The sequence below is a fragment of the Prionailurus viverrinus genome, chromosome A2 (genome assembly GCF_022837055.1).
Source record: "Prionailurus viverrinus isolate Anna chromosome A2, UM_Priviv_1.0, whole genome shotgun sequence".
Lineage (NCBI taxonomy): Eukaryota > Metazoa > Chordata > Mammalia > Carnivora > Felidae > Prionailurus > Prionailurus viverrinus.
This window is the reverse complement of record NC_062562.1, coordinates 80,150,859-80,164,045: the sequence shown is the minus strand read 5'-3', so window position 1 is coordinate 80,164,045 and position 13,187 is coordinate 80,150,859.

Genomic DNA, 13,187 nt, shown 5'->3' with positions numbered 1-13,187 from the left:
AGAGAGAAAGGACTGGGGAAGTAGACCAGTAACGCTTCCATTTATGTAGAAGAGCCTTTCTCTGGGAATATTCAAGTAATTTTCCATGTGCACATAAATGCTAGACTCAATAATACTTGCTTATCGAACTTCGTAACTGTCTCAGGAGAGTGGAAGGGCGCAGACCATAATGGCACAGGGTGTAATCCAGCCATGTGGGACCCCTCTCGGAATGCCAAATCTCTGGCACACACGTGGCGGTTCTCCCTTCCCACACCATTACAGACACTATTTACTGATCCTGCCCAGACGTTTCTACCTGAGCCAGAAGGAAGCCTCGGGGTCCTTCTCAACACAGACTCCAGCAGCCACTACCAAGTAATCCAAAGTAGAGCCAGAAATGAAGCTTCTTTTCCCTTCCTGTGTTCCTCTTCTGTGTCTTTGTTAACACCACTATCTCCTCCCATATGGTGACTCCTCACCCTGACAACCTGCTTCACCTAGCTCCCACCTTCTTCCATTAGAATGTAAATTCTTAAAGTGCTGGCCTCTTCTTTCTGTTTGTTTATGAATGCTGAAGACCCTTGGATAGTGCTTGGTACAGGGGTGGAGCCCCACAAGATATTGATGGAATGACTCTGCTTGGTCACACTCATTTCAGGGGCAGCTCACACATGACCTCTGTAACAAGCCCTTCTCAGTCCTTCCTGCCTGAAGCCACCCGTTTCTCCTCTTGATTCACAGAGCCACACAGGATGAGTAACTTCTTGACCAAACTTACCACATTTGGCCTGTAGCCCCTCAATCAATGGTTATTTAATTGAATTACGAGAAGAACAGAGACCTGACAAAATAATTAAAATAATGGCACTTCTCAGGTATATGGTACTTGCACATTTTCAGATACGTATTTCATTTTATTCAACCCTATGAGTTGAATAGGACAGGAATTATCTCCTGTGGGAACACAGGCACAGAGGTGGTTTTCTCATGATTTGTTCATCTCAGAGGTAGCACCTGTCTGCTCAGTGCTGTTTCCACAAGGATGCTGCCATTTTTTGTATCATTTGCATGAGTGAGTCTATATCCACACTCTCCATTTCTACAGCTTTGCAAATATATACTAGTTATATAGTTGCAGTTAGGATACATTTTGAGTATTTAGCTAGATTTTTAAAAAGAAAATGAATTTTTAAGCCTAATGAATATTGATATTGTAGCTCTGTTTTGTAGTTCCTAATTCGTACTGCTCATAACCCTGAGTAAATTGCTTATTCTACTCCTTTTCTTACTCTCTAAAGAAAAGAGGAGACTTTGTATTCCCCTCCCCCAGGCTCAGAATTTACCCTTAGTTTTATTTATTAATTCAGATGTAATTGACACATAACACTGAATTCGTTTCAGGTATACAGTGTAATGATTTGATATTTGTACATATTGCAAAATGATCACCAGAGTGAGTCTAGTTAATATCCACCACCATTCATAGGTACAAAAATTTTTTTTCTTATGATGACAACTTTTGAGATCTGTTCTCTTAACAACTTTCAAATATGCCATATGGTATTATTAGCTAAAGTCATCGTGCTATACATTAAATCCCATGACTTATTTTATAACTGGAAATTTGTATTTCAGGGGCCCCTGCAACTATTTCCCTCACCTCCTACCCCCTCCCAATTACCATTCTGTTTTCTGTATCTATGAGCTTGTGTTTTTGTTTTGTTTTAGATTCCCTATGCAAGTGAGGTCACACAGTATTTGTCTTTCTCTGTCTGACCTATTTCACTTAGCATAATGCACTCAAGGTCCATTCATATTGTCACAAATGGCAAGATTTCCTTCTTTTTATGGCTAAATAATGTTCCCTTGTATACATAGACCACATCTTTTTTATCCATTTATCCATCAGTAGATACGTCTCTTGTTTCCATGTCTTGGCTATTAGGTGATGCTGCAACGACATGGGAGTGCATTTATCTTTTTGAATTAGTGTTTTCATTTTCTTTGTATAAACACCCACAAGTGGAATTACTGGATGATATGGTATTTCTCTTTTTTAATTTTTTGAGCAACTTCTCTACTGTTTTTCCATAGTGCACCAATTCATGTTCCCACCAACAGTGCACAATGGTTCCTTTTTCTCCACATCTCACCAACATTTGTTATTTCTTGTCTCTTTGATAAAAGCCCTTCTAACCAGTGTAAGGTGGTATTTTATTTGGGTTTGGTTTTTGCATTTTCCTGATGACTAGTGATGTTGAGCATCTTTTCTCGTGTCTCTTGGTCCTCTGTATGTCTATGCATAGCCCATTTTTTGATCAGATTGTTTTTTTGCTATTGAGTTGTATGAGCTCTTTATGTATTTTGGATATTAAGCCCTTATCTGTGATTTGTAAGTATGTTCTCCTATTTGGTGGGTTGCCATCTCATTTTGTTGATGGTTTCCTTTGCTATGCAGAAGCTTTTTAGTTTGAGGTAGTCCCATTTGTTTAGTTTTACTTTTTTTTCTTTGCTTTTGATGTCAAATCCAAAAAAACCATCACCAAGATTGATGTCAAGGAGCTTACCTCCTATGTTTTCTTTCAGGAGTTCTACAGTTTCAGGTCTTACATTCAAGTCTTTAATTCAATGTGAGTTAATTTTTGTGTATGGTGTAAGATAGCAGTCCAATTTCATGGACCACTGTCCTGTTTTCCCAGCACCATTTATTGAAGAGACTGTCCTTTCCCCATTTTATATTCTTAGCTAAACTGTCATAAATGATTTGACCATATCTGCATGGGTTTATTTCTGGACTCTATTTTGTTCCCTTGATCTATGTGTCTGTTTTTATGCCGGTACCATATTGTTTTGATTACTGTAGCTTTACAATATAGTTTGAAATAGGGAGCATGATGCTTCCAGCTTTGTTCTTCTTTCTCAAGATTGCTTTGGCTATCCAGTGTCTTCTGTGGTTCCATATAAATTTTAGGGTTGTTTGTTCTATTTCTGTGAAAAATGCCATTGAAGTTTTGATAGAGATTGGATTGAATCTGTAGATTGCTTTGGACAGTGCGGACATTTAAAAAATATTCTTCCAATTCCACTTATTTGTGTCTTTTTCAATTTCTTTTATTAATGTCTTAGAGTTTTCGGTATACAAGTTTCTTGCCCCCTTGGTTAAATTTATCCCTTGGTATTTTATTCTTTCTGATGCAAATGTAAATGGGATTGTTTTCTTAATTTCTCTTTCTGATACTTCATTATTAATGAATAGAAATGCAACAGAATGTGTACATTGATTTTCTATCCTGCAACTTTACCAAATTCATTTATTACTTCCAACAGTTTTTTGATGCAGTCTTTAGGGTTTTCTATATATAATGTCATGTCATCTGCAAATAGTGACAGTTTTACTTCTCCCTTTCCAATTTATATGTGTTTTAGTTCTTTTTCTTGCCTAGTTGCTCTGGCTAGGACTTCTAATACTATGTTGAATATAGGTGAGGATAGTGGACAGCCTTGTCTTCTACCTGATCTTAGAGGAAAAGCTTTCATCTTTTCACTGTTGAGTATGATGTTACTTGGGGCTTGTCATGTATGACCTCCTGTACTCTCTTTGTTGAGAGTTTTTATCATAAACGGATGTTGAATTTTGTCATATGCTTTTTCTGCATCTATTGAGATGACCATGCGATCTTATCCTTCATTTTGTTAATGTGTGTATCACATTGATTTGTGGTTGTCGAAGCACCCTGGCATCCCTGGAAAGAGTCCCACTTGATCATGGTGTATGATACTTTTAATGCATTGTTGAATTTGGTTTGCTTATATTTTGTTGAGGGTTTTTGCATCTATACTCATCATAGATATTAGCCTCTAATTTTTTTGTGTGGCATCCTTGTCTGGTTTTGGTATCAGGGTAATGCTGGCTTTGTGAAGTAAGTTTGGAAGGGTTCCCTTCTCTTCTTTGGGAGAGTTTGAGCAGGATTGGTAGTAATTCTTCTTTGAACATTTGGTAGAATTCACCAGTGAAACTATCTCATCCTGAACTTTTGTTTGTTGGGAGTTTCCTTAGTTTTATTTTTGATTTCTATCAGTTTCTGTTTTTTCTTGTTTTTTTTTTAGCACCCTAAAATGGCAACTTCCCTGTTGACCAATCATTTAAGGCTAATGATAGGTATTATATTCATGATACATCTGTGTCTATCATTCTTTTTATTCTCTCACCCTAGAGGAACAGAGTGAGTTTTTTACCATCATTTGACAGATGAGAAAAATGAGGCATAAGGAAGGGAACTGACTTGCCAAAAATCATTCAATTAGTTAATGACACAGAGACTATTAAAACTCAATTCTTTTGACCCCAGGTCCTGCACTCTTTCTGCTCAAACCTAATGGCCTTTGTGTGAGCTGTCTTGCAGCCATGCAGTCCCAGGGTGTGCTGACAGAAGAGCTCAGACAGTAGCTCAGACTGCCTCCTCGTGCCAACCCTACAAGGACACTAAAACTCACAAAGCAATTCCCTTTCCCGTTCTGATGCCACCTCAGCTCACTCTTCACAGGAAAGGGCAGACTGTGCTAACCGGCACTGCTGCCCTGCAAAGTGAACGGAAACATCATGCAGAGATAAAGTAGAAAGCAGAAACCTCATTCCCTTGCTGCCTTGAAGTAGAGAATAAAGCATCCTTGGAGGTCCTCCTTCCGAGAGTAGGTTCACCTTCAGAATATAAATGGCAGCCTCCTTCCCGTGACGCTTCCTACTCTCCAGGCAGGCACACCACATGTGCAGCAGATACAACACATGACTTGGGCTTCAATCCTGTGATCATATATATTTTTAATCCAAGTTCCATGCAATTTGGTGAATATTACCTTTATTGGGTAATTACCTTATTCAGAGTGTTCTTAACAGCCCTGTCGACAGGAATGTCAGCTCACTACAAGAGATGGGCTTGCTGAAAGCAACACAAAAAGAAGCTGAGGCAGGTTTTTCTTTTAACCTGTTAAAATTTTATGAGTAAGTCATTTTCTCCCTTGTGGGCTTTCCCTTCTAGTTTATGTGGGATCACAGCTGTTTGAATGTAAATGCGGCTGCCCCGTCTCCCTGTCATCCACAGCAGCTGTCTCAGATCCAGAGAGGCTCCCTTGGGTGGGGTGGAGGGGGGGTTCCTCACCCACCCAGGAACTGACGGGGCCATGAGGGGCTGCTGGCTTCGCTGCACCCATCATCTTGGTGAGCTAACCACAGACAGGCAGGGTGCTGCTGCAGGAGAGTCAGAGTAGGCCATGCCCTGAGATGGAGGGAGGACTTTCTGTGCGTGGTTCTGATCAGCCCTGACTGTCCATATTCATGACAGAGAAATAACAGCCCCATCAACATTGCCCAGAAGGCTGTCACGATTAGCACCAGGCTGTCATGATTCTCCACCGCATATCAAAAGCGCTCTCCGGTTAGATAAGTTTGAGAAATACCACATAGACTTCACGGCTCTCCTGGAGAATCACGGCACATAGCAACACCCAGAAGACTCTGAAAACTGTCTCTTGGTGTTAGGGGTTGAATTGTGTCCCCCCCTCCCCCAGTATTCACATGTTAAAGCCCTAACCCCCAGTACCTCAGAATGTGAACTTATCTGGAAAGAGACTTATTGCAGATATGATTAGTTACTATGAGGTCACATTGGAGTCCGGTGGGCCTCTAATCTCATCCTTACGGAAAGGGGAAATCTGGACACAGACACCCACACTGAGAGAACAACATGGGACCATGATGGCAGAGAGCAGTTTGATGCTTCCACAAGCCAAGGAATACCAAAGACGGCCAGCAAACCACCAGCAGCTAGGTGAGCGACACAGAACAGATTCTCCCTCACAGCCTCAGAAGGAGCTAACCAGACCAACACCTTGATTCAGACTCATGGCCTCCAGAACTGTGAGACGATACATTTCTGTTATTCTAAACCACCTAGATTGTGGTCCTTCCTTACAGCAGGCCTAGCGCACTAATACACAAGGGAAGAAAACTCGCCTGCAGTCACGCAGCTAGTTAGTGGTAAAGCCAGGAAAGGAATTCCCCCTCCTGACCTTTGGAAAAGCATCATGTGTACCACACAACACCAGAGATGCTCAACGTTCATTCCTCAGCTTCTGATCCCTCTTGGAATGTGGCAAAGACATAGAAATAGGAAGGGAGATGGGAGGAAAGGTAAAGGAAAACAGTGGCGCTTCCTCTCCTCTTCCTGTTCTTACAGGGCCCTCTTTCATCGAAATTAAAGTGGGGGCACGTGGGTGGCTCAGTTGGTTAAGTGTCTGACTCTTGATCTCAGCTCAGGTCATGATCTCACGGTTTGTGGGTTTGAGCCCTGCGTCGGGCTCTGTGCTGATGGTGTGGAGCCTGCTTGGGATTCTGTCTTTCCTTCTCTCTGACCCTCTCCTGCTTGTGCACACACGGGCACTCTCTCTCTCTCTCTCTCTCCCTCAAAAATAAACTTTTTTAAAAAAATTAACATGATATTGGTAGTAATAGCTAAATTTCTTGAGCACTTACTATGTGCCAGGCATGGTTCTAAGATGTTACATACATTACCTAACCCTAACAACGAGCCCGATACTGCTATTATCCCCATTGTACAGACAAAGAAGCTAAAGCAAGGATTTTTAGATGACTTGTCCGATGTCACGCAGCTAATCAGTGACGGAGCCAGAATCTGGTTCTAGGCAGCCGGTCTCCAGAACCCAATTCTAACTACTTTGCTATCCCCTTCGATACCTTCAGATCATGTAGAGAGAAAGGGTCTTTGCAACCTGCAGTCAGGCAAAGCCTTTAGCTTTTCCAAAGCTGAAACCCCAGTAAAGCCTCTAAGTGAATGTTAAAAAAAAAAAATGTTTTTTTAATGTTCGTCAATGTGTCCCAGTGTTTTTCCAGAACTTAAGCTTTATAGGAAAATAATGTTTTGATTACTTCTATTCTGGGCATCAAGATACGGTCAGTTTTATTCAAGTACTTTGTATATTCAGTTCTATCTGATCGTGTTCCTTTTATAGAATTTTGCTCTGAGGATCTCTGTTTGCTGTACAAGGAGCATGCTGATTAAAGGCCTCAGTCAGGAGGCAAAATATATGAGTCTTGGCATCTTTCTACATTACAGCAGCACCATACTGTGAAATTTCCACTTGCCCTGCCTCTTTGACTCAAGGCAAATGCTGAGCCGTCAGCACTGGTGTCACAGTTAAAACAAACTGCTGGCTTTTTCTAGGGCGGGTTTGATTTCAAGGGTCATTGTCAATGCACCTGCCAAAGGTTGAATCACACTAAGGCTCAAAAGTAGGATAACCATAGTATGCTTCATTTTAGGCAATTAAATACAACTATACATTTTTCATAGGTTACTAACCAAACTATTTCCATGGAAGCTTCAGTTTTCTTTTTTTTTTTTATTTTTTTAATGTTTTATTATTTTTGAGACAGAGAGAGACAGAGCATGAATGGGGGAGGGTCAGAGAGAGGGAGACACAGAATCCGAAGCACGCTCCAGGCTCTGAGCTGTCGGCACAGAGCCCGACGTGGGGCTCAAACTCACGGACCGCGAGATCGTGACCTGGCTGAAGTCGGACGCTTAACCAACTGCGCCACCCAGGCGCCCCGCTTCAGTTTTCTTAATATTACCCATTTGTGCCTGAGTACAAACATTGGTTTCATTTTCCTGCTAGGTACATGAGTATTAGGGACGAGGTAGAGAAAAGTTACAGAGATTAAAGAAATAGTCTGCAAGAATTTAAAATACCCTCTCCTGAAGACTGAAGAATGTGATTTAAAACCTCAAAGGTTTTTTGCTTGCCCTGAAGCAAGCAGCCACTGTCATAATTTAACTGGAACCTTTTATTATATTAGTCATTAACTTTAAAAATGCAAATCTGAATATACCCAACAACTAACAATCTTTCTTCTTGGCTAAAAGGCTTATTTCTAGACTCTCTGAACTTCCTCTTCCATATTTTTTTCTTAGCTTATCAGAACATAAAAATGAATGCTCACATTTTTCTTAAGTCGTGATGTTCCACATATGCCCCAAAATGCATCCTATTTGTATCAGAATCTCAGAATGCATTGTTTAGAAGAAGAGAAGGAAAATGGAATTCCAAAAATAGCCTTTGTCCGTATTTTCTAGTTTGGGTTTAAGGTGTGAACTGGCTGGTACCAGACCAAAGCCAAAGAGGGATGTAGATCCAGTGGATATAAATCTAAATGTATTCCTAACAACATCAAAGCTTCATTGTGGTGAACATCATAGACACGAAGGACTAGGAAGTAAGTCACCTCTGTGAATCCAAAGTCACCCAGGCTACAACTGAAACGCATGCACACACTTATAAGAAATTATTTGGAGGTATGGCATTTTAGCCCATTGCCATGACTATAATGCCAGAGCAAATTTTTTAAACCATGCCCCAAACCTGTGCTACCAAGGTACCTACGGGTCTCCCCACCCCCACTGCCAGTTCCATCCTCTTCCTCAGGCCCTCCTCCCAACCTCTGGCAAAGCCATCCTGTGTCTGAAATACCCTGAGGTCCTAGTCCAGGCACAAGACCCCCCTGACTGCTCCCTCTTTTACTCAGGTCAGCGTAAACCCGTGGTTCCCGCCAAGCAATGTGCTTCAGAATCACCTTCCAAGCCTCCCCCTCTCCTGGGCCCCACCCCTAGGATTTCTGATACCTAGGGTAGGAGAGGAGGTGCCAAGAAGGTGAATTTCTAACAAGCTCTGGGGTGATAGGAATCTGCTGGCTCCAGGACCACACTTGGAGACTCTCTGCTCTTAAATAAGAAAGTGCCGCCATCATGTCCCAGATATTTATACTGACATTTAAATGGGTTTTTGTTTCATTGTCTATTTCCCCTGTGCCTGGTCTCCTACTTTACAGCACAAGGACTGTAAGGATCACATTGGGTGGTTGGGCTGTTAGACGGGAGGGTAACTAATTTCACGTTGTACAAAACAGTGACAGGCTTTTACAGCAAGGGGAACAAACACAGCTACTTAAGTCTGGGCACCCCTCACTCAGGATTCAACTGTGAAAAGCCCCACTGAGAAATAAACAAGTGCTCAATTTAGGGAGCTCTGACCATCTTCCTGGGAAGGACCGTTCTGTTCTAGTGTCTTCCAGAGGGCACAGTGCTATGTGGTTCTGCGTGTTGTGACCCCCTAGGAGTGTCAGGTTGTCTCGGCCACAGAAAAGAGTCCCAGGGAGTTCAGCTGTAGCCCCTTAGATGACAGCGTGGCCTTGAGAGAAAGAGGCTGCCTCTCGTCTTCCTTTTCTGCCATGAAAGGATGGTGTTCCATGTATCCGTTTTAATGGATCTTTGTACATTCTTTGATATTTTTGGAGATGAGCGCTCAGGCCTGAGCAGTTGGTATTTTCCTTCCTGGTGCTCCTGGAAAATAGGGATCAAGAAGTGAGCAGGGGAATAGTACTCACATAAGCTCTCCACCCCTTTGGCGGAAGCCCCCATAAGTCCTGATTCTGTTGCTGCAGGCACAGAGTCTGATGGGAATAAGGAGCCATGAGGCTTTTCCCGAGGATATCCTCCATTTGCTATGTCTGCAGTTTCTCACTCCCTTTGCAGCTAATTATTCCCTTGGCCTGATCCAAACTCCCAAAGGCAACCTTCCCAGAAATCCCCAGTACCTCATCACCAGCACTTCAGAGAAAACGGCTTGTCTTACTTAATTACACCACAGAAAACTGGGGACGTCCCCAGCTCACCGTCCCCTGGCTGCTGGTATTTGGCTCAGTTGCTGTGGATTAACCTGTTGTTTTCTCTCCATCCCAATCTGAGTGATGGACCTGGAGGCAAACTTGGAATGGAAACAGCAGAAATCATGTTCTTTTGAGAAATTCCTCCAAGTAAAAGGAAAGGGGAAGACGGGGATCCCTTGTAATTTAAGTAAATCATTCTGGCAGTCTTACTTCACCAGCTGCTTTGTTGGGCTGTGCAGGATTTGATTTCTAGGAGAGAATCTGGGATGTACTTAATCTTTTCTCCTTCCCCAAACAGTGCTTCCCCAAGCTCCTTCCATGACAACCTGGACTTAACTTCTTGGGGCGAGAACCCTGCTTTAGAGGAAGGAGAAGGACTGAGAAGGAATAGACCCAGGTCCTATCAAGATGGTGGAGCCCCAGGCACCATGGTTGAGATACCCCCAGTCCTACATACTTCTCATAATATCCTCCACATGCTGCTGAAACCACAAGACTGAGTGTGGTTTAGATTTGTCATTGTTGGGGGCTCTCAATGGTCCCCACCTCCTTGAATCATCTAAAGCCCAACCCTACTGTGAATCAGCCCATTCTCCCTCCACCTCGGGCAGAGGTGGTGACCACACTGCCTTAGGCCCTAGTGCCTTGATGAGCTGTTGCATCACTATGCCAGAATCAGTTGACTGTTGCTGAGCAGTGTGGAATCTGGCACAGGGGGAGGGGAGGCAGGAACCTATCACCACAGACTTCACCACTCCACAAATTTACCCAAAAGGCAGCCTGAGCTCTACATGCTCACATGGAAGGAAAGTTTATCCCGATTCCCCATTGGAATTAAATCCCTTACTCTGTTTCTCCAGTTTTCCAGCCATTACGTACACTCCTGCAGGAGCTCCCTAAGTCCTAACATCCACCGATTTCCCACACACACCTCCTCCTGCCTTGGCCAACACACTCCACTCTGTCCCGAGGCCCCCTTTCCCCTCCCGGCATCCCCCTGGAGCTCCTGGGCTGTGGTTGAGTACCCTGGTCTGGCACCAGACTGCCTCAGTTAAAATCCAGGCTCCAACATGTGAGAGCTAGTGCTGAGCCACTTTGTGTTTCAGTGCCTTCTTCTCTAAAATGGGGTGGAGTAACAAATCGAATTCAACAGCATATAAAAAGAATTATTCACCATGATCAAGTGGGATTCATTCCTGGGCTGCAGGGCTGGTTCAACATTCGCAAATCAATCAATGTGATACACCACATTACTAAAAGAAAAGAGAAGAACCATATGATCCTGTCAATCGATGCAGAAAAAGCATTTGACAAAATTCACCATCCTTTCTTAATAAAAACCCTCGAGAAAGTCAGGATAGAAGGAACATACTTAAATATCATAAAAAGCCATTTATGAAAAGCCCACAGCTAATATCATCCTCAATGGGGAAAACCTGAGAGCTCTCTCCCTGAGATCAGGAACATGACAGGGATGTCGACTCTCACCGCTGTTGTTTAACATAGTGTTGGAAGTTCTAGCATCAGCAATCAGACAACAAAAGGAAATCAAAGGCATCCAAATTGGCAAAGATGAAGGCAAGCTTTCACTTTTTGCAGATGACATGATATTATACATGGAAAACCCAACAGACTCCACGAAATGTCTGCTAGAACTGATACATGAATTCAGTAAAGTCGCAAATTTCTGTACAAAATCAATGTACAGAAATCAGTTGCATTCTTAAACACCAATAATGAAGCAACAGAAAGACAAATAAAGAAACTGATCCCATTCACAATTGTACCAAGAAGCATAAAATACCTAGGAATAAACCTAACCAAAGATGTAAAAGATCTGTATGCTGAAAACTATAAAAAGCTTATGAAGGAAATTGAAGAAGATATAAAGAAATGGAAAAACATTCCATGCTTATGGATTGGAAGAATAAATATTGTTAAAAATGTCAAGACTACCCAAAGCTATCTATATATTCAATGCAATCCCAATCAAAATTGCACCAGCATTCTTCTCAAAGCTAGAATAAGCAATCCTAAAATTGTATGGAACCACAAAAGACCCCGAATAGCCAAAGTAATTTTGAAGAAGACCAAAGCGGGAGGCATCACAATCCCAAACTTTAGCCTCTACTACAAAGCTGTACTCATCAAGACAGCATGGTATTGGCACAAAAACAGACACATAGACCAATGGAATATAATAGAAACCCCAGAATTAGACCCACAAAAGTATGGCCAACTAATCTTTGACAAAGCAGGAAAGACCATCCAATGGAAAAAAGACAGTCTCTTTAACAAATGGTGCTGGGAGAGCTGGAAAGCAACATGCAGAAGAATGAAACTAGACCACTTTCTTACACCATTCACAAAAATAAACTCCAAATGGATAAAGGACCTGAATGTGAGACAGGAAACCATCAAAACCCTAGAGGAGAAAGCAGGAAAAAACCTCTCTGACCTCAGCCGCAGCAATTTCTTACTTGACACATCCCCAAAGGCAAGGGAATTAAAAGCAAAAATGAACTGGGGCGCCTGGGTGGCTCAGTCAGTTGGGCGTCCGACTTCAGCTCAGGTCACGATCTCGCAGTCCGTGGGTTCGAGCCCCGCATCGGGCTCTGGGCTGATGGCTCAGAGCCTGGAGCCTGCTTCTGATTCTGTGTCTCCCTCTATCTCTGACCCTCCCCCATTCATGCTCTGTCTCTCTCTGTCTCAAAAATAGGTAAAAAAATAAAAAATAAAAAAAAGGCAAAAATGAACTATTGGGACCTCATGAAGATAAAAAACTTCTGCACTGCAAAGGAAACAATCAACAAAACTAAAAGGCACCCAACGGAATGGGAAAAGATATTTGCAAATGACATATCGGACAAAGGGCTAGTATCCAAAATCTATAAAGAGCTCACCAAACTCCACACCTGAAAAACAAATAATCCAGTGAAGAAATGGGCAGAAAACATGATAGACACTTCTCTAAAGAAGACATCCAGATGGCCAACAGGCACATGAAAAGATGCTCAACGTCGCTCCTCATCAGGGAAATACAAATCAAAATCACACTGATACCACCTCACGCTGGTCAGAGTGGCTGAAATAAACAAATCAGCATACAGCATACAGCATACTGAACTTAAGCGTATTTGTTTTTTGAGGCCCTTCTCTCTCCCTCCATGAGACTATAGGTGCTGGTGAGGATGTAGAGAAACGGGAACCCTCTTGCACTGTTGGTGGGAATGCAAACTGGTGCAGCTGCTCTGGAAAACAGTGTGGAGGTTCCTCAAAAAATTAAAAATAGATCTACCCTATGACTCACCAATAGCACTTCTAGGAATTTACCCAAGGGATACAGGAGTACTGATGCATAGGGGCACTTGTACCCCAATGTTTATAGCAGCACTTTCAACAATAACCAAATTATGGAAAGAGCCTAAATGTCCATCAACTGATGAACGGATAAAGAAATTGTGGT